This window comes from Erinaceus europaeus, chromosome 10, assembly GCF_950295315.1.
Source record: "Erinaceus europaeus chromosome 10, mEriEur2.1, whole genome shotgun sequence".
Lineage (NCBI taxonomy): Eukaryota > Metazoa > Chordata > Mammalia > Eulipotyphla > Erinaceidae > Erinaceus > Erinaceus europaeus.
The window spans coordinates 77,164,509-77,183,912 of NC_080171.1; the positions used below are offsets into that span (position 1 = coordinate 77,164,509).

Here is a 19,404-nt window from a genome sequence, read left to right on the forward strand (position 1 = left end):
TAAGACTATAATGGACACCTATATGCAAATAAATTTGACTATATAGAAAACATGAACACATTCTTAAGAGTCATATCAACTGCCAACCTTCAATAAGAGGAAGTAGATAGAATGAACAAGCCTATTACTAATGCAAAAATTGAAGCAGTAATTCAAAAGTCTTCCTCAGAACAAAAAACCATCTCCAGATGTCCAAACTAATAAATTCTATAAGACATTCAGAGAAGAATTAACACCCACTATCCTCAAACTCTTCCAGAAAATTAAAGAAAGAACACTCCCAAACACGTTCTATGAGGCTCATATTCACTCAGACTGCCAAAGTAGGAAAAGACTCTACCAAAAAAAGAAAACTATAGACCTTTATCCCTGATGAACATTGATGCAAAGATCCTCAACAAAATCTTGAGTAATTGAATCAAACAACATATTAAGAGAATAAGCTACTGAGACCAAATGGTATTCATTCCTGGGAACAGAGATGGTTCACCCTCTGCAAATCAATCACTGGAATACATATCAACAAAAAGAAAGATAAAAATCATATGATCACATCAAACGATGCATAAAAAGTATTTGACCCAAAACCCATTTATGATAAAGATGCTAATGAATTTGGGAGTGGAAGAAAAATTCCTCAGCATGATAAAGCTCTATATGACAAACCCTCAGTTAACATCATACTCAATGGGGGGAAACCTGAATATTTTCCCTCTAACATCAGGAACTAAACAAGAATGTACACTCTCACTTACTCCTATTTAACACTGTCCTAGAAGTACTTGCCAGTACAACCAGGCAAGAAAGTGATAGCGAAGGAATTCAAATAGTATTCATCCTAAAGGTGAAAGATTATGAATTCTTCTCAACTATACCTGGGATATTCTCAAGGATAGACTACATGTTGGAAAACACAAAACACATCATAATAAAATAAGATTGAAATCACATCAATTATCCATTCTAGCTACAGTAGTATCTCAATTACAATGCAAAAACTGGAGGAAAAAATGTGTGTATTAAAACACATGCTACTGAACAGCTAGTGGGTCACTCGATAAATTTTTTTAAATCTGTAGACAAATAATAGTAAAATTACTATATCACAGAATCTAATTGCTGATGGATTCTTAGCTCTTTTACAGATTTGGTAAATACTGGAATCTTATTTTCTTTTTTATAGTCCTTTACTAAGTTATTACTTTAACCAGTTTGTTATGGCTTTATATAATGTCCTTTAATTAATTCACTAACCCAGCAAGTTTCACATAGAATATTCTTTATTCTGTATCTAACTAGTGATTATCCAGTTCTCTTTTCTCATAATTTCTATTAAGAACAAAATATTCCCCCAGGAAAAGCTCTACAAATGCTAAAACAGTGTTGTGGTGTCTCTTCTGTCTCTGTCTCCTTACTTCATATCTCTGTCTACACACACACAATTCACCCCAGTAATCTCCCACTACTATGCTATCTTGTTTTCAGACTAGCAGAGCACAATGTCAGGGCCCAAACTTTAGCACCAACCCCTCAATTAGCTATGGGGACACCTAAGTTAATTGATGTTTAACCACCCCTCCCCTGAGAGCTTCCTAAGGAACAAAGTATAACAATACAGATAAAAGAAATGCCAAAAGGGGGGGGAAGTGATCTCTTAATAGACATCCATTGTTTGTCCCTCCACCATCCCTCCAATATTTGCCCAAAACAGAATTGACACAGGAGAAAGAATATTCTTACTAGTGAGAAGGAATATGAAGGTGAATTATTACTTTGGCTTGAGAATGATGAAGCCTACCTACATACCCACATAAGAGAAGACAATATTCATCCTTTAATATTCTAACTGCCTTCCTGAAATATAACTAAATCTACCAGTTAACAACTAAAAAAAAAAATGAAGTGTCAAATATTCTACTACCCTTCAGCACTAAAACCATTGGGACTACCTGAACTCAGAAGGCCTCTCCATAAAGCAACCAAAGAAACCTCAGCCACTTCCAGGCAGCATAATAAGTGTCATCAATGTTCTTTCAGTTCCTGTTAACAGAAAAATGAACAATTTTCTGAATGAATAGTCTTCCTCGTGTATCAGACACCTATCCACTATATTGTGCGTTCACTTAATACCCATTTTACCTCAAGTCAGATTTCTTTAATTAAATCCTTAAGCATTCATATCGTAAAGCATTCTGTGAGTCAGGCTTTCCTTGGGGTACAGGCTTTTGAAATGACCAGAAGAAAGAAAGAAATTCTTACTACTTCAACTACTACAGTTGCAGATGCTATGAATTTTGCACCATGGGAAAACCAGTTCAAGTTAAACTACTCTTTCCTCCATGACAGAGAGAAATGAAGTTCTCAGACTTCTATATTCCCATGAGCAGACAGAGGTTACATGCTGTGCACACTGGTGCCATTCCTAGCGTCCTAGGAGTTGACTCTAGTACTTTGATTGCAAAGGAGCAAATCTGTGTGACAAGTGGAAAATACTGAGTTCTTGGTTTCACAGGACTACATTAGTGCTCTCCATCTGTCCTTCCATCCAATGTTACAGAAGTCCTGAATGTCAGAAGTTGTTAATAACTATGCAGTATCTTTTCCTTTCCAGACAGTGTTGCTGAAGCAGTCATCTAAATATCTATCATGGTCTTACATCATCTGCTTTCCTTTCTTGTAAAATTGTATGTAGAATAGTAAATTCATCCCCAGCTAATCATATTAACAGCAGGTTTTAAGTATAGTGGAACAGAGGACCATGGCCAATGAGCAGTATCATCAACACCTGATCTCTGGAGTGTTTGCCGAATGACATCATCTCTTTCCAAACTGAGTCATTAGACCCTAGCCAGAATAAAATATGACAGTCCCTGTCTCATCTATTTGCACCGTTTTATTTTGGACTAATTACTTTTAACTTTATGTTATATCCCAAACTACTAAAGCCACTTAACTTTCATCTACAATTACTCTGAGACAGATAAAATATATGTAATAAGTAATAGACATATATCTTATCTTTTGATTGTTCAGTCACCTAAGGTATAATTTCAATCCTCAGTTCCTAAAATCCTCCAAATTAAAACAATAGTAATTAAAATGATATTATTAGAAGTTAGACATACTTTAGGTTATGCTCAAGGTTTTATTCCCTAGGGAAAAAAATGTAAAAACAGCAACAATAAGCAACAAAATTATATGATGTACTAATATCATGGTACCACTAGGTAACTTTATTTTCTTTATATAATCAGTATGTATAGTATTATAATCAGAATAATGCAAATAATGTCAGAAAAAAAAACAAAATCTAATGTTAGAATAACACAACTATATAGAACCTTAAACCTGTTCAACAAATTTCACTAAAAGAATTAGTCAATTAAAAATAAGTGTAAAAGCCAAGGTATGGCTTTTACAAATCATGCTGCCATAAACAGGTATATAGAAGCCTCTTATGATAGGTCTTTCTGTTTTCTTCGGATAAATATCCAGGAAAGAAATTTCTGCATTATAAGGTAGTGTTTCTAGTGAAATAGGGTAGTGTTTCTGAGAAATCTCCAGACTATTTTCCACAAAAGTTGGACCAACTTATACTCCCACCAATAGCACAGAAATGTTTCTTTCCCCCAATACTCTCTAACATTTGTTGTCACTGTTCTTTCTAATGTATGACATTCCCACAGGTATAAAGTGGTATTTCATTGTTGTCTTCATTTGTATTCCCCTGATAATCAGTGACTTTTAGCACTTCTGGATCTCTTCCTTGGTGAAGTTTCTATTCATGCCCTCGCCCCATTTTTCTAGTGGATTTGTTTGTTTGCTTTGGTGATAAGTTCACCAAGCTCTTTATGTTTTCTAGTTATTAGTTCTTCATCTGAAGTATGTTGTATAAAGATCTTCTCAAAAACTCTGATATATACATATACATATAGCCACAATATGGAATACTACTCAGCTGTTAAAAATGATGAAGTCATCTTCTTTGCATCATCCTGGATGGAACTTAAAAACATCATGGTAAGTGAGATAAGCCAAATAAAGAAGGACAAATAACAAATGATTCCACCTATACATGTGACTCAATAGATAGGGACAGAGAGAGAGAGCACAAAGTGAAGTGTGAATTGGGCATGGTCTATTGTATTGACAGAATGGACTCTGGAGGTGGTGGGGAGAGTCGTAAAGAACCTGGAGTCCTGGTGCATAATGAAACTGTACCCATGTGTCAATAACTGCACTGTAAACCATTAAAACCCCCAATAGAAATCATTTTAAAAATAAAATAGGGGGAGTCGGGCTGTAGCGTAGCGGGTTAAGCGCAAGTGGCGCAAAGCACAAGGACCAGCGTAAGGATCCTGGTTCGAGCCCTGGCTCCCCACCTGCAGGGGAGTCGCTTCACAAGTGGTGAAGCAGGTCTGCAGGTGTCTATCTGTCTCTCCCCCTCTCTGTCTTCCACTCCTCTCTCCATTTCTCTCTGTCCTATCCAACAATGACGACAACAATAATAATATCTACAACAATTAAACAACAAGGGCAATAAAAGGGAATAAATAAATAAAATAAATATTTAAAAAATTTAAAAAATTAAATTAAAAAAATAATAAAATAGGGTGGGTTGTGCAAAGAAACTCTACCTGAGGCTCCAAAGTCCCAGGTTCAATCCCCTACACCACCAGAGAGCCAAAGTTGAGCAGTGCTCTGGTAAATAAACAGATATTAATATTAATATTAATTATATGAACTAGCAAGATAGTTCACCTGATAATGTCATTTGCACTACCCTAATTTGAGCTCAGCCCCCACTATACTACAGAAAGTTTTGCTGCTATGGTATCTTTTTCTCTCTCCCTCTGTCTGAAAAGTAGGCCCAAGCAGTGAAGCCCCAATAACAACAATCAATCAATAAGAGGACTAGAAAACAATTTGTCTGGTAAAGCACATGCTTTAAATTCTGAAGGCCCTGAGTTTGAATCCCAGTACCACATAAGAACACCACTGATGGAACTAGGAGAGCTCCATGAATGATGGAATAGTGCTTCAGGTACCTCTCATCTCTCTCTCTCTCTCTTACCTTCTCTCTCTCTCTTTCTCTCTCTCTCTCTCTTTCTCTCTCTCCCTCTCCCTCCCTCTCTCTCTCAAGATAAAAATAAAAGTAATAATTAGGCCTGACTGACCATACATGAATGTGTCAGGCTCTCAATTCATTCTTGCAGCCATATAAAGATAGACAGACAAACAGGGGTGAAGAGGACTTTGGCAACTCTGATGTGAATACCATATATTTGTATGTATACATAGTTTTTAAACTAAATTTCCCACAGATGGGATTTACGAAATAGAACAAGGTGAACTTTGGTCTATTGCAGCAGATTCAGGGAGTCAGAGGGGAAGGGAGGAGCACTAAGGGGAGGCAGAGGACCTAAGCCCTATGGCGGAGCAGGAAGAAGGCAGAAGAGGGCTTGGTGGAGAGGTGTATTGACACACTAATCTGAAACTAATCTTAGCAGGCATTTATTGTTCTTTTCTTTCAAAATACTGATTTCAGATAAACTCCCAAGTTACTGGAAAATCCCTCTTCATAATAAACAACTGTCCAGATATTCCTTGACATTTCATGTACACTTTGGAATCAAAAGGGGCAGTAAACTCAAGACTGAAAGAAATCTGGTGGGTCAAGTAGGAAAAGGAGGATTTGCTTCTATATGTATCCCTGAAATGCAAAGGAAAAAAAGTTCCAAGTTCATGATAAAAGATGATACATCCAAAATCAATTCACTGTAATACTTTTTATAAGACTTGTGTTATATTTTAATGGAATTTTTTGCATTATACTCATAATATTGCTACATATTTGAATATTGTTGTCCTCTTCTTAATCCTTTTTTTCCTCTTCCTTTTATTGGGGGATTAAATGGTTTACAGTACAGTTGCTGACACATGGGTAAAATTTCTCATTTCACTATAATAGGTGTTTTCACTGTCATCTTAGAACATCATGCACCAGGATCCAGAAGTGCCCCCAAATACCCCCAATCTTCCTTTCCCAGAGTCCTTTGCTTTGGTGCAATACACCAGAGCCAATCCATGTTTTACTCTGTGTTTCCTCTTTCTGTTTGTTTCTTAAGTTCCACCTATAAGTGAAAGCATCTCATATTCATCCTTTTCTTTTGGCTTATCTCACTTCTACAAAATTACACTAGCATCTTTAATGGAAGGGAGGAAGAGGTGGTTTACCCACTCTAGTGCACAATATATAATGAGTGAGGTCCTGTGGTTGAGCCCACAGCCACCGCATGGGAATGCCTACTGAAGGGAAGCTTCACATGCAGTAAGGTGATGCTATAGTGTCTCTCATTATCTCTATATCTTTCTCTCTATTTCTCTGTCTTTAACCCTTTATCCAAAAAAAAAAAAAAAAAAAAAACAGGTGGGGAAGATGGCTACCAGGAGCAGTAGAGTCACATAGCTACCAAATCCCAGTGAAAACCAGAGGTGGATACCAATAATAGCTTAAACCATCTTCATCTTGTGGCTTTGGGCCCCTGAGCAGTGAAAAGGCATTCATTCATAGGGATGACCTGAGCAGAAGGGGGAAGCAGGTGTGCTGTTAAGCACACTTTCCAATACATCTTGGTCCCCTGGAAAGAATATCTAGTATGGTCAGATTTGGAAAGACAGTGTCTTTTGTAATGCTCCATTGAAATGCATGACTGATTTTTCACCTAATTCCAGGGCATCTCCAGGAAGTGGAGGAAAAAAATGTGTGCCAACCAATCTATAGAAAAACTGTTCAGGTTTGGCTGTCATCCAGGAAACCCAATACTTGTTGCTCAACAACTTCTTTCTGAGGAACAATTCTCTTTATTCAGAGTTCTATAGGAATCAATCTGCTCCCTCTGAGGTGAAATCAAACACAGTGGCATTCCAAAGCCCCGTACTCAACAAAATGCTCTGCTTCCAGCTGCTTGTGGGGCATGACTGACACATACAGTGAAGCTTCTCTGGCTAAGGAGAGCTGCCTAATGGGCTCCCTGTACCTGGTGAGGTTCAACATTTAAAGCTGATATGATTCCTTCCAGTCCACAGCCCTCTTTAGACCTGCACCATCTGAAAGAGAAGCCACCAAGCACTTGGCTAACTGAACACTTACAGTCTTAATAGCTACATACTATATAAAAACACACAAATTTTACTGACTATACATTACTATATTTAAATATGATAGATTAAACTATACATAATATTCAAAATTAACTTCCTTTTTTATTTTTAATGTGGCTACCACACATTTTAATTGCCTGTGAGTCATATGTGTGACTGATAGTAAATATCTGTATTAGCATTGCATTAGGTAGGTGATACATATAAAAAAGCCCAGTTCTTGCTGTACACTGATGAAATTGCCATAAACCCTACACAAATCACCATCATGAACCCTGCAGCCATTCAGACCATCTTTAAAGATGCCAGGTCTAGGATCTTCAAGAACTTCTTTCTGTTTTTTTTTTTTCTTTTTTGCTTGTTTTGTTTTGTTTTCATTTCATTTGATAGGACTGAGAGAAACTGAGATAGGAGGGAAAGATAGAGAGGAGAAGCTAAAGATAGACACCTGTAGACTTGCTTGAACATTTGTGAAGTGACCCCCTCCAGCAGGTGTGGGGCCGGGGGCTTGAAATGGAATCCTTGCATGGGTCCTTGCTCTTTGTACTATGTGCGTTTAACCCAGTGTGCGACCACCCAGTCCCCAAGGACTTCTGTTTTCAGTCTTTCATCTCCATAATCTTCTCTTAAGAAACAAGTAACTCCAACAAAAAAAGAACCTGATGCTTTAATTCATTTCAGTAACAAGCCCACTTAATAATCAGCAAATAATAATTAGCTAATGAGCATAATGCCACATTGATTTTTACCTGTGACAAAGGACAGACCACAGAATGAAGAAGAGAGAGTGGTCAGAGAATCAACTAGAAGAGGTTAAAGTGAAAGGACATTAAAAAAATCCACTTCTGCTCTTAGGGTCATCTTGGCAAACAGAATCTTTAAATTCTTACTTTTAGGTTACACCTGTGTGACTCTCTGTAGCACCTTTATCTGAGTAGGTGTCTCTGCTTTGATTTTTCAAGCCTATGGCTTGTGTGTGCACATGTGCAAATATTAAGTATGCACCAGCATTAAGTGAGTTCAAGTGTATTATATTTTCAGATGATGCCTTATACTTTTATGTTTATACATACACACAGACTTATTCAGGTACAGTACTAACATAGGTGCACAATAAAGCACTAATACCCTTCAAAGCTGATTCAAAAGCGTAGATTGGAAAATCTATATTTTAAAGTAGATTTAGAATCAATACATGAAATAATGTTCCTATTACTTTGGGATAATCCATCTTAAACTTTGGAAAAAAGATGGATGTGCTTGTTTTCTTGCTTGCTTATTATCATTTCTGGGTATTCCCCATACCAGGCCTACTTTTTTAGCTACAAAGAGAGAGATGAGAGGGAGAGGGGAAGTTTCCTCTAGTGCAGTGGGGGGCAGGCTAGAACCTGGATCTCACACTTGACAAAGCATATGTACTATACAGGTGGTCTATCTTGCCAGCCCTGGAAAAATATTTTATAATCATTTAAAATATGTGAAGAAATATTATAGAGGAGTATAATATCAGAATCTGTAAGTATTATAGAGGAGTATAATATTAGAACCTATCATTAAAGGGAATTCTAAATGCCTCTCTAGCAGATCCCCCCTCCCGTGTAGAAAACTTTTTTTTCTTTATTGGGGGGGGGGTTGATGGTTTACAGTCAATAGTAAAATATAGTTGTTGTTATATGTGTAACATTTCTGTTTTCTGTATAACACTAACCCCCAGCACCTAGGTCTTCTTTCATCATCATGTTCCAGGACCTGAACACACACACCCCAGAGGTTTTATGTCGTTAATGTTCGGGGGCCTCCAGCTGGCCGGGCTAGCTTCGCTGCGGTAGACAGAGACAGAGACTCGAGGACACATGGCTGGGCCGAGAAGCTGCAGTTTAATCTTTATTCACGAGCGGGCAAATCACCACACCATGTGCTTCCCCATCATTCTCCCTCAGTGACTGCTGCTGGGACTCTGGACTTCCATATGGGTTCTTTTTGGGGGCGGGGACAAGCGGGCCCCGCTAAACTAGCAGGGCTAAACCACAATCTTCCAGAGGTGGGGGGAAGGGAACCAAACCAATATGAAGAATACCAACAGTTTTACTTTGGTGCAATGCAACAAATCCAGTCCATGTTCTGCTTTGTGTTTTCCCTTCTGTTGTTATTTTTCAATTTCTGTCTATGAATAGGATCATCCCATATTCATTCTTCTCTTTCTGGACTATCTCACTTAAAACATTATTCCTTCAAGCCCCATCCAAAGTGAGGGGAGATGAAGATGAACTCACCATTATTCATAGCTGAATAGTATTCCATTGTCTATCTACCACAACTGACTCACTTATCTGTTGTTGGACACCTAGGCTGCTTCCAAGTTTGGGCTATTACAGATTGTACTGCTGTGAACATAGGCATACACAGATCCCAGAAGAGGAATTTCAGGATCATAGGTTAGGTCTACTTCTAGCCTTCTGAGACTTCTCCAGACTGCTCTCCTTAGGGACTGGGCCAATTTACATCCCCATCAGCAGTGCAGGAGGGTTCCTTTGTCTAGAAGATTTCATAACAGAATATAGGTTGGCTCCTCATCTATCTGGGATAAATTAAATATAGTACGACTTGAAGTGGGAGAATAAATTATTATTTCAGTTCTAACTAGCACAATTATTTCATTTGTATTAGGAACTCAAAATCCCTCATCTAACTCACCTGATAAGGGAAAGATATCCTTCATGAGGTAGAATTTAGAAGAGCATGTTGAATACATTTCTGATTGTTTAACTTTTTTGATTTTTTAAAAAAGTTAATTTCTTCTCCTTGTTGAGAATACCTGACTATTCCCTGATTCCCCTCCTTCCCACCCTTTCTCTCTCTGCCTCCTTCCAACCACCCTTCTTTCTTTTTCTTTTCTTTTTTTGCCTCCAGGATTATTGCTGGAGCTCGGTGCCAGCACTACCAATCCACTGCTCCTGATGGTCTTTTTTTTTTCCTGACAGGACTTTGAGAAACTGAAAAGGGAAAATATAGAGGGAGAGAAAGACAGACCTGCAGACCTGCTTCACTGCTCAAACCAGGTCTTGTTCTTGTACACAATACTATGTGCACTTAATGGAGTACGCCACTGAGTGTGCCACCGCCAGGCCCACCCCAGTCTGGATTCTAACCAACTGAGCTAACCGGCCACCACATGGATGTTTTTAGTGTTATACATCCCTGTGATTACACTGCAGCTCATGTTTTGATCAGCTCACCAGAATAACTGACATCACCCATCTCCTCTGTGAAGTACAGTGAGAGCTGCTCAGAGCACAGAATGCTCAAGATAGGAAACTACTTTCTGCTATGACAGGGTACTTGGACTCTTACCAGTAGAACTGGGTACTTACCAAGACTCATTGTGCTTGTTCCCAAACCTATATGTGACAGACATACTAGTGACAGCTGTATGCTATTAGTATTTACATAGTTTCATTAAATATTGCATAAGATGAATAGAAAAGAAGGTGTTTTATTTTTCTGTGAAAACTACCATGGAAATAATTTTTAAAAGGTGAACAATGTTTAACTGTTGTTAAATTAGGTATATCTGAAGAAACTCTTAAGAGGACGGATAACGTAAGAGGAATTATAAATCTCAATTAATTGCACTCAAAATTGCTTTAAAAATTTCTACTGTGAGAAAATCAAGACATCAGGAGATGAATTTATTCAGTGCAGCACATGCATTATCATGTATAAGGTCATGGGTCCAAGCCCTGGCACCACACAGAGGTACCATAGATGGTACTGGGGGAGCTCCATGGATAGTGGAGTGGTGCTATATTGTCTCCCTCTCCCCACACCTATGCCCCCATCTCTCCTCTCTTTTTCTCACTCAGAAAATAAAGAGCAGAAACTTTATATCAGGAGTTAATTCAGCTGTGTCACACATGCACAAGATCCCGTTTTATTTTTCCTTTCCCCTAGCCTACACTAAAAATAAACAAACAAAAAAAATAGGACAGATGGATGGACAACAAACAGAAGGAAAAGGAGTTTAAAAATACAGAATATTGTACATGAAAGGATTGAAGTGAACTCCAAGAAGACCTTCTATCCAAGAAAAACTTTAAGTGGCTTGAGATAGTCCACTCAAGAAAGTGTGCACCTCACACGCAGAGCCCTGGCACAACATGGAAGTACAATGGATGGCACCAGGGAAGCTCCAAGGATGGTGGAATGCTACTGTGATCTCTCTCATCTCTGTGTGTCTCTCTTTCTCTCTAAAATAAAAAACTACCCAGGGAAGGCTGCTCAGCAGTGGTATCATGCATATGCAAGGCCCAGGTGTCCCATAAAAAAGACAAAACGTTGGTTCTACATCAAAATTCTAGTAAATAAACATGTGCTGAGATGCATTACACTGCTGCAACATGCTTAAAGTATGCACAGATAGAACTTTTAAGATTTCCCAATTGAATTTTTTAATTATCTGAATAATTACCAGTCCTGCTCATCCTGGTTTAAGAAGGATTTTACTGCTTGGTAGACAGTCACTTCTCTCTAAGATGCTTCTGGTTCATAGTTCTTAGCATTCCACAGAGGATTGTGTGTTGCTTAAGAAATCAGAAATTCAGGGGAGCCAGGTGGTGGCTCAGCAGGTTAAGCACACATGACACAAAGTGCAAGGACCAGCATAAGTGCAAGGACCAGCATAAAGATCCTGGTTCAAGCCCCCGGCTCCCCACCTGCAAAGGTGTCACTTCACAGGCAGTGAAGCAGGTCTGCAGGTGTTTATCTTTCTCTCCTTCTCTCTGTCTACCCTTCCTCTCTCGATTTCCCTCTGTCTTATCCAACAACAACGACAGCAATAACAACAACGGTGATAAACAACAAAAGCAACAAAAGGGGGAGGGGGAAGAAAAAATCAATTAAGAAAAGAAATTAGAAATTCAAATTCTGGTTTAAATTTTTCACTGTCAGATTTTGACTTTAAAAAAATTTCAGGTTCTGTATCAGTAAATTTGGAATTATAAAATCAGCCCTGCTAGTTTTGTGGGTTATGTACAGGAAACCAAACAAATAATACTATAAAGATACTTGGGATGACATACAAATATAAGGGTGAATAGTAAGCATGTTTGTCTTCAGTAAATACAGAGTTGAATACAAGGAAGAAAGACAAATGGAGGTGGGACAATACTCTTGACTCCAATGAAATGGAGAAAGGGTTGTATTTAACATGCTGGGGGCCAGGTGGGCAATGACACACTCAGTTGAACAAATATATTATCATGTACATTGGCCTGTGTTCGAGTCCCCACTCCCCACCTGCAGGGGAGATGCTTCATGAGTGGTGAAACAGATCTGCAGGTATCTATAGTTCCTTCTCTCATATATATATATACATATATATGCATATCCTCCTCCCTCTCTCAATTTCTCTCTATCCTATCAAATGAAGAAAAGGTTCCAGATGCTACCATGATGCCAAACAGACATTCATGGGCAGATGACCCCACCAATGTGTCCTGGAGACCCACCTCCCCAGATCCCTGCTCCAATAAGAAAAAAGAGACAGGCTGGGAGTATGGATTGGCCTGCCAATGCTCATGTTCAGCAGGGAAGCAATTACAGAAGCCAGACCTTCCACCATCTGTACCCCATAATGGCCCTGGGTCCATACTCCCAGAGGGATAAAGAATAGGAAAGCTATCAGGGGAGGGGAGGGAATACGAAGTTCTGGTGGTGGGAATTGTGTGGAGTTGTACCCCTCTTATCCTATGGTTTAATCACTGTTTCCTTTTTATAAATAAAAATTTTAGAAAGAGGAAAGAAAAGAAAAGAAAAGAAAAGAAAAGAAAAGAAAAGAAAAGAAAAGAAAAGAAAAGAAAAAGAAAAAGAAAAGAAACATGTTGTCTAGAGACAACCTAAATGCATTATTTCTCTTACCCCAGACATGGTCAAGTGCTGCCAAATCAGTCCTCCTAAGACACAAATCAAATCATACCATTCCTTTCCTCCACATTTTGGAATAATCTGCCTCACCAACATGGTAAAACTTCCACTCAGGACTTCCTAGAGCCATATGTGTCTCTCATCATGAGTCACAATAGACCACACCTCTACCTGAGCACTTCTACACCCTCAGGCTTCATCTCTGTGGTTACTCTGACCTGGAAATGACTTCTGCTACTGGAAATGGAAGAAATCCATCTCTGGAATGAAAATCTTGCCTATTACTCCAGTTCCTCAGGGATCCCACAATAACCCATGCTTTTCATTATGACTCTAATTTTGCTTAGTGTTACAGTTAAACACACCCCTTTTCATCTCTATGTCACCAAGTATGTCAAAATGCTCTGTACTGAGGATGTAATACAGAATTTCAAGTGAACTAATTAAAGTTCAGAGGGAACTTTTTTCCCTCACATATCTTCTATCCCTTGCTTTAACATTTATTTAACCATGTCCTGTTTGATTGAGCCAACAACAGAAAGAACAATTAGGGGAAAATAATTCTCAGATGCACTATTACCTTCCCTATCTGCTAGAAAAACAAATACCATTAGGAGTGGAGTCCACGTTATCTGTACATCTAAAGAAACAAAACGCCCTCTTAAAACAGTTCTTTCATGTAAAAGGTTAATGATGCTTTTGCTGAACAGCATTCACTCAAACTGTTTGTGGACACATGAACCAGTGCCAGTGAAGTAACTTACTGTCCAGAATAGGCCACACTGTGTTCCTATGTAAATAGGAAGTGGAGATCTCAAAATCTTATTTGAAGTAAAACATCTCTAGAGATGATCTTGTATGACTACAATTTACATGCATTCTCTCTAAGTGCCACTTTTGGTTGCATCAGTATTTCTAATGACTCCCACTGAAATTAAAGCTGTGAGTAATCATGACTGCAGCCACAGACACCAACTGCAATAATGTAGTCTCCAAACTTAGCCTAGACTTCAGGAGCCCTGGTAATTACAGCATGCACCTACCTGATAGGAAGTTTGCTAGAGCTGAAGGTGAGAACTCAGATCATCCTTTTCTTTCCTTTTTAAGGGTTTTTATGAACTTTTCTTTTTGTATTTTTAATTTGATAGTGATTTAATATTGATTTAAGAAATTGTAAGATAACGAGTAGAATTCTACATCTTTCCCACCACCAGAGTTCTGGTACCCATCCCCTCCACTGGACACTGCAATAATTCTCTCAAGATGACATATATGACTATTATTTCTATAACATCCTTCTATATTTATATATACTTGCTCATTTTTTCCTGCAGTCCTATCTTCTTTTCCTAAGTCACACCTGTGTCAATAATTACTTCTGAGTGTCCTTCCTTTTTGCCTCTTCTCTGTGGGTCCTAATGGAATTGAAGTTGAGAACATCTTCCCCTAACATTTCTCCCCCTCTGGGAGTATGGACCAAAATTCTTTATGGGGTGCAGAAGGTGCAAATTCTGGTTTCAGTAGTTGCCTCTCCACTGGACCTGGGCATTGACAGGTTGATCCATACCCCTAGCCTATTTCTATCTTTCCTAGTGGGGTAGGGCTTTGAAGAAGTGAGGTTCTGAGACACATTAGTGTCAACTCATCCTTTTCTTCCTGTCATTTTTCTCAAACAATACTGCATGTAGTTTGTGGTAGAAACTAGCCCAAATTCGCTGGCTGGGTGGTGGTACACCTGGCTGAGTGCATATGCTACACTGCACAAGGACCCGGGTTCAAATCCCAGCCCCCACCTGCAGGGGGGAAGCTTCACAAGTGGTGAAGCAGGGCTGGAGGTGTCTCTCTTCCTCTCTAGCTCCCCATCCTCTTTCAATTTCTCTCTGTCTCTAGTGAAATAAATAAATAATTAAAAAAATAAACTAGCCCAAATCCTAAATCATGCCCTTCAAGTCTCTGTTCCTTTTAATTCATGACATAAATTGTGAACTACTTCTCATCTGTCTTAGTTAATATTGCCCAATGAGATAGCCTGTCATTTTCGCTTTTTCACCCAGCCGCTAGAACCAAAGGAGGCAAAAGCAGCTTTGTTTTTTAATCAGAAACAATTCAGTTTCTATTTAATTTAGCTTAAGGATATAATAACACATCTGTGAAAAAGTGTTCACATTTTCTTACCAATATATTTTATCATCCAAATAACTGAGTTTTTAAAATACCTTGGGTTGGTCTGGAAAGTGGTTCACCTGGCCAGCGCACCTGCTTTGCTATGCCAGGCCCAGGTTTGAGCCCTGCTTTCATCACACTGGAGAAAGTCTCTCTCTCTCTCTCTCTCTCTCTCTCCCCCTCTCTCTCTCTCTCTCATATAAAGTCAGCCTTGGTGACAATAAAGCAGAGTATAACTTAGAATAAAAATAAAGCATCTTGTCAGTCCTCCTTGCCTAGAAGTCCATGAATTCCTATGTAGCAAAGCACCACTAGAATGGCTTCTCTGTGAACCTGCTACCAAGGTAAGAATCCCATAACTTGAGTCTGAGTAGTGGTACACCTTATTGAGCACACACATTATAGTGTGGCAAGGACTCCACCTAAAGCCCCCGCTTCCTACAGGGAGAAGGCTTCTTGAATGGTGAAGCAGGTCTGTAGGTTTCTCATTTTCTCAATCTCTATGTCCCCACCCCTCTCAAATTCTCTCTCTGTCCTATCAAATAAAAATAAAGGAAAAAATGGCCACCTGGATCAGTGGATTCACCATGCAGACACTGAACCTCAATGATAACCCCAGCAATAAAAATAAATATAAATATAACAGCTACTTGAATTTTCTCAATAATTGTCTTTCCCATCATTAACAGTATTAGTTAAAAGTCAACTATTTTAAGGAACGTATCTTTAAAGCTTAAAGGACAGTTGTTTCTTATGTTTGTGTTTGTTTTTATTTCTGGGGTTTCCTCACTCTGAACTTACATTCCTTTTTTTTATTTAATATAGACAGAGAGATGGGGATGGGTTGGAGTTAGGGAACAAAGTTTCCTTCAATGTGATAGAAGTCAGGCTCAAGCCTGAGACATGGGCACAGCAAAGAAGTGCACTATCCACGTGAGCTATTTTGTCAATCCACAGGATGTTTGTTTTAAACAAATAAAAGAAAAATTAACTTTTTTTAAAAGGATAGTATTCTCATGTAAAAAAGGAAGTATAGTGATTCAAGAATATGTTTTACTTTACTTTTATTAGTGATTTAATATTTATTTACAAAGTTATAAGTAACAAGGATATAATTCCACATCTTTCCTACCACCAGAGTTCTGTGTCCCCACTCCCTCCAATGAAAACTGCATTCATTCTCCCAAGATCACAGATATGGGTTGACTATTATTTCTAAAAGAGACCTATATTTGATCTTTTTATTTTCCTATGGTCCTGCCTTCTTTTCCTTTCTAAGTCATACCTACTACTTCTGAGTGTCCTTCCTTTTTCTCATTTTGCTCTTCTCTCTCTGGGTCCTGATGGAATTAGAAGTTCATAGCCCTCTGGTCATCTTCCCCTAACATTTACCCCTCTGGAAGTATGGACCAAAATTCTGTTTGGGATGCAGAAGGTGGAAGGTCTGGCTTCTGTAATTGCTTTCTCCACTAGACATGGGCGTTGACAGTTCTATCCATTCTCCAGCCTGTTTTTATTTTTCCCAAGTCAAGTATATGTTATTTATATGATTAAAATCATAAACTTATCTGAAGGGGACATATAACTTGGGTGGCAGGTATGATATATAACTATACCCCTGTAATCTTGTAAACCACAATAAACCACAAATAAAAATTATGAATCTATGTATGACATGAATATAGCCACATAGATATAATGTAAATACAATAAATATACAATTATATAAGAGAAGATAATCATATAGAGCCAGAAAACTAGCTCACCTGGACAGTGAATCTGCTTTGTTATGCATATAACTCAGGTCCAGGCCCAGCCCTCACTGCACTGGGGAAAGCTCTGGTGCTATGTTGTCTTACTTTCTCTCTCTCTGTCTCTGTTTCTCTATCTATCTATCTGAAAAAGTTTACCCAGAGCAGTGAAAACCTGGACGTGACCAAAAATCAGACATGTAAGTATACATCCTTTATGTGCATATATTTTCTAAGTATTAATGGATTCTCAAATCAATCTATGGATATCTAAGGATACTAATAATACCTACACCAGAGGCACCTCTACTACAATCAGGGACAAGAATGTTTACTACCATCATTATAATGTACCATCACTTCAGGTGATACAGGAAATTCAGCAAGAAATGAAACAAAACACTGAAATATTAATAGAAGCAAAATATCTAACATTACATATGTGTATGTATTACATATACATATACAAACGACAGTATATAAACTGAGAAAAAACATGAATTGAAACACTAATTGAATTAAGTAAGGGGACTCATCAGTGGCTAGATAGGAGGTAAACTTTAAAAATTAATTATTCATTTCAACCAACAGTCACTTAACATTTATTGCATGTAAGATAATGTACAAGGTACAGGGGTAAAATGATAAATAAGGTTCACATCCTATGTAATAATCACCACCAGTAAAATCTAATCAGAAGTCATGTGAATATAAAAATCTGATTCACAACAGTAGCAACAAAATATAAAGTAACTTCTAAAAGAAGTTTGTTAGATCTATCTGAAGGAAATTCAAAAATTACCTAGAAAAATATGAAAAGAAAGGTAAAAGGTTGAACAGAGAAATGTTGCATGTTATTAAGAAATGCATAAATTAGAATGAAATTGAATTAGATATATATCCTTATTTGAAAACTGAAAATAATTACAAAATTTGTTGAAATTTGGGAGGGTTAGGAAAGCTAAAATATATTTGGAGTAAAAAGATAAGCAATTTCATTAACAAGAAGGTTCTAAAGGCAAAATAATAAGATTTGTCAAAGGTACAAAGAAGTCACTGGAACAGATAAGCAACCACAAATACAGACATTCCTCTAAAAAGAACATCACAACTGAGTGAGAACAGGACGAGTAACATTACAGTTTTAGAGAATACTGACTATGCAGAAAAGTCTTTTTAGATCTTTATAGACTATAGTAAATACAAATTAGTCATAGTTGATTGCACATAGTCATCAAGTGTAAAATTCTGAGAAAATATAAGTGAATATTTATCTGGTCAACTTTATGAACACAAAAATGCAAATCAAAATAGCAAAAATATTCCATGTATAAAAAAGAAAGAAATTAGGATTGGAAGCCAGCCCATCCAGTAAAGTACACACTTCTACATGCAGCAAGAATCTGGCTTTAGCACCAAGAGGAAGCTCCAGGGGTGGTGGAGTAGTTCCATAGTGTTGTTTCTTTTCTCTCTCCCTTTCTCTATCTGCCTTCTCTCTGTCTGAGGTTAAAGGGGAGGAGGCTATCATTAGCACTGTAATAATGCAGGTGTGAGACCCCACAACATATATATATATACAAACACATGTGCGCACACATGCGTGCACACACACACATAAATATGTCTGAGATCTGGGAGGGAAGGGGCTAAGCATGTACAACACACTCCTGAATATCTGGAGCCCTGTGTTCAATCTCTGTCATCTCTCTGCTAAAGCAGATATTTTTGAAAAATAATAATATCCAATTCTGATAAATATGATATAAGGTTAAAGGTATGCAGTTTGAAAAAAAACTTTGGAGCTATAAATTGGTACCATGTTTCTGGATGGTAACTTGGTTACCTACACCAAAGCAAGTTCCACTGATCGAATAATTTCACTTCTAGGAATGTACCGAGAATACCACAAGAAAAGCAGTGAAAGATCTGTGTAATTCAATTTGGAAGGCCAAGGAAATAGCTCAGCCTGTTAGAGTCTCACTTGCACATCTGAAAGACCAGACATTGAATCCCCAGCACCATATTATACCAGAGATGAGCAGTGCTGTTTTTCTGTTTCTTTCTCTCTCCCTTCTTCACCATCCCATTCTTTTTTTCACAGTAAAATAAAGAAAATAATTTTTAAAAGTCACAATCTGCAACAAAGGCAATCTACACTAACTAAAATTAGAAAGAGCCTAAAGGCTGCTTATCAATAGATCAAAGAGTAACTACATAATGGCCTGATTTTTAATTAAATATTTGATTTGAAATCTTTTTATTATCTTTTTTTATTAGATAGAGACAGCCAGAAGTCGAGAGGAAGGGGGAGACAGAGAGGGAAAGAGACAGAGAGACACCGACAGCACTGCTTCACCACTTGCAAAGCTTTCACCCTGCAGGTGGGGACCAGGGGCTTGAGCCC

General features: G+C 38.0%; 1 protein-coding gene across 5 annotated transcripts in view; it reads right to left on the reverse strand.

Annotated features, from left to right (window-relative positions):
* GLIS3 (GLIS family zinc finger 3) overlaps nt 1–19,404 on the reverse strand; it is a 630,646-nt gene that overhangs the window by 536,860 nt on the left and 74,382 nt on the right. The window lies entirely within an intron of this gene.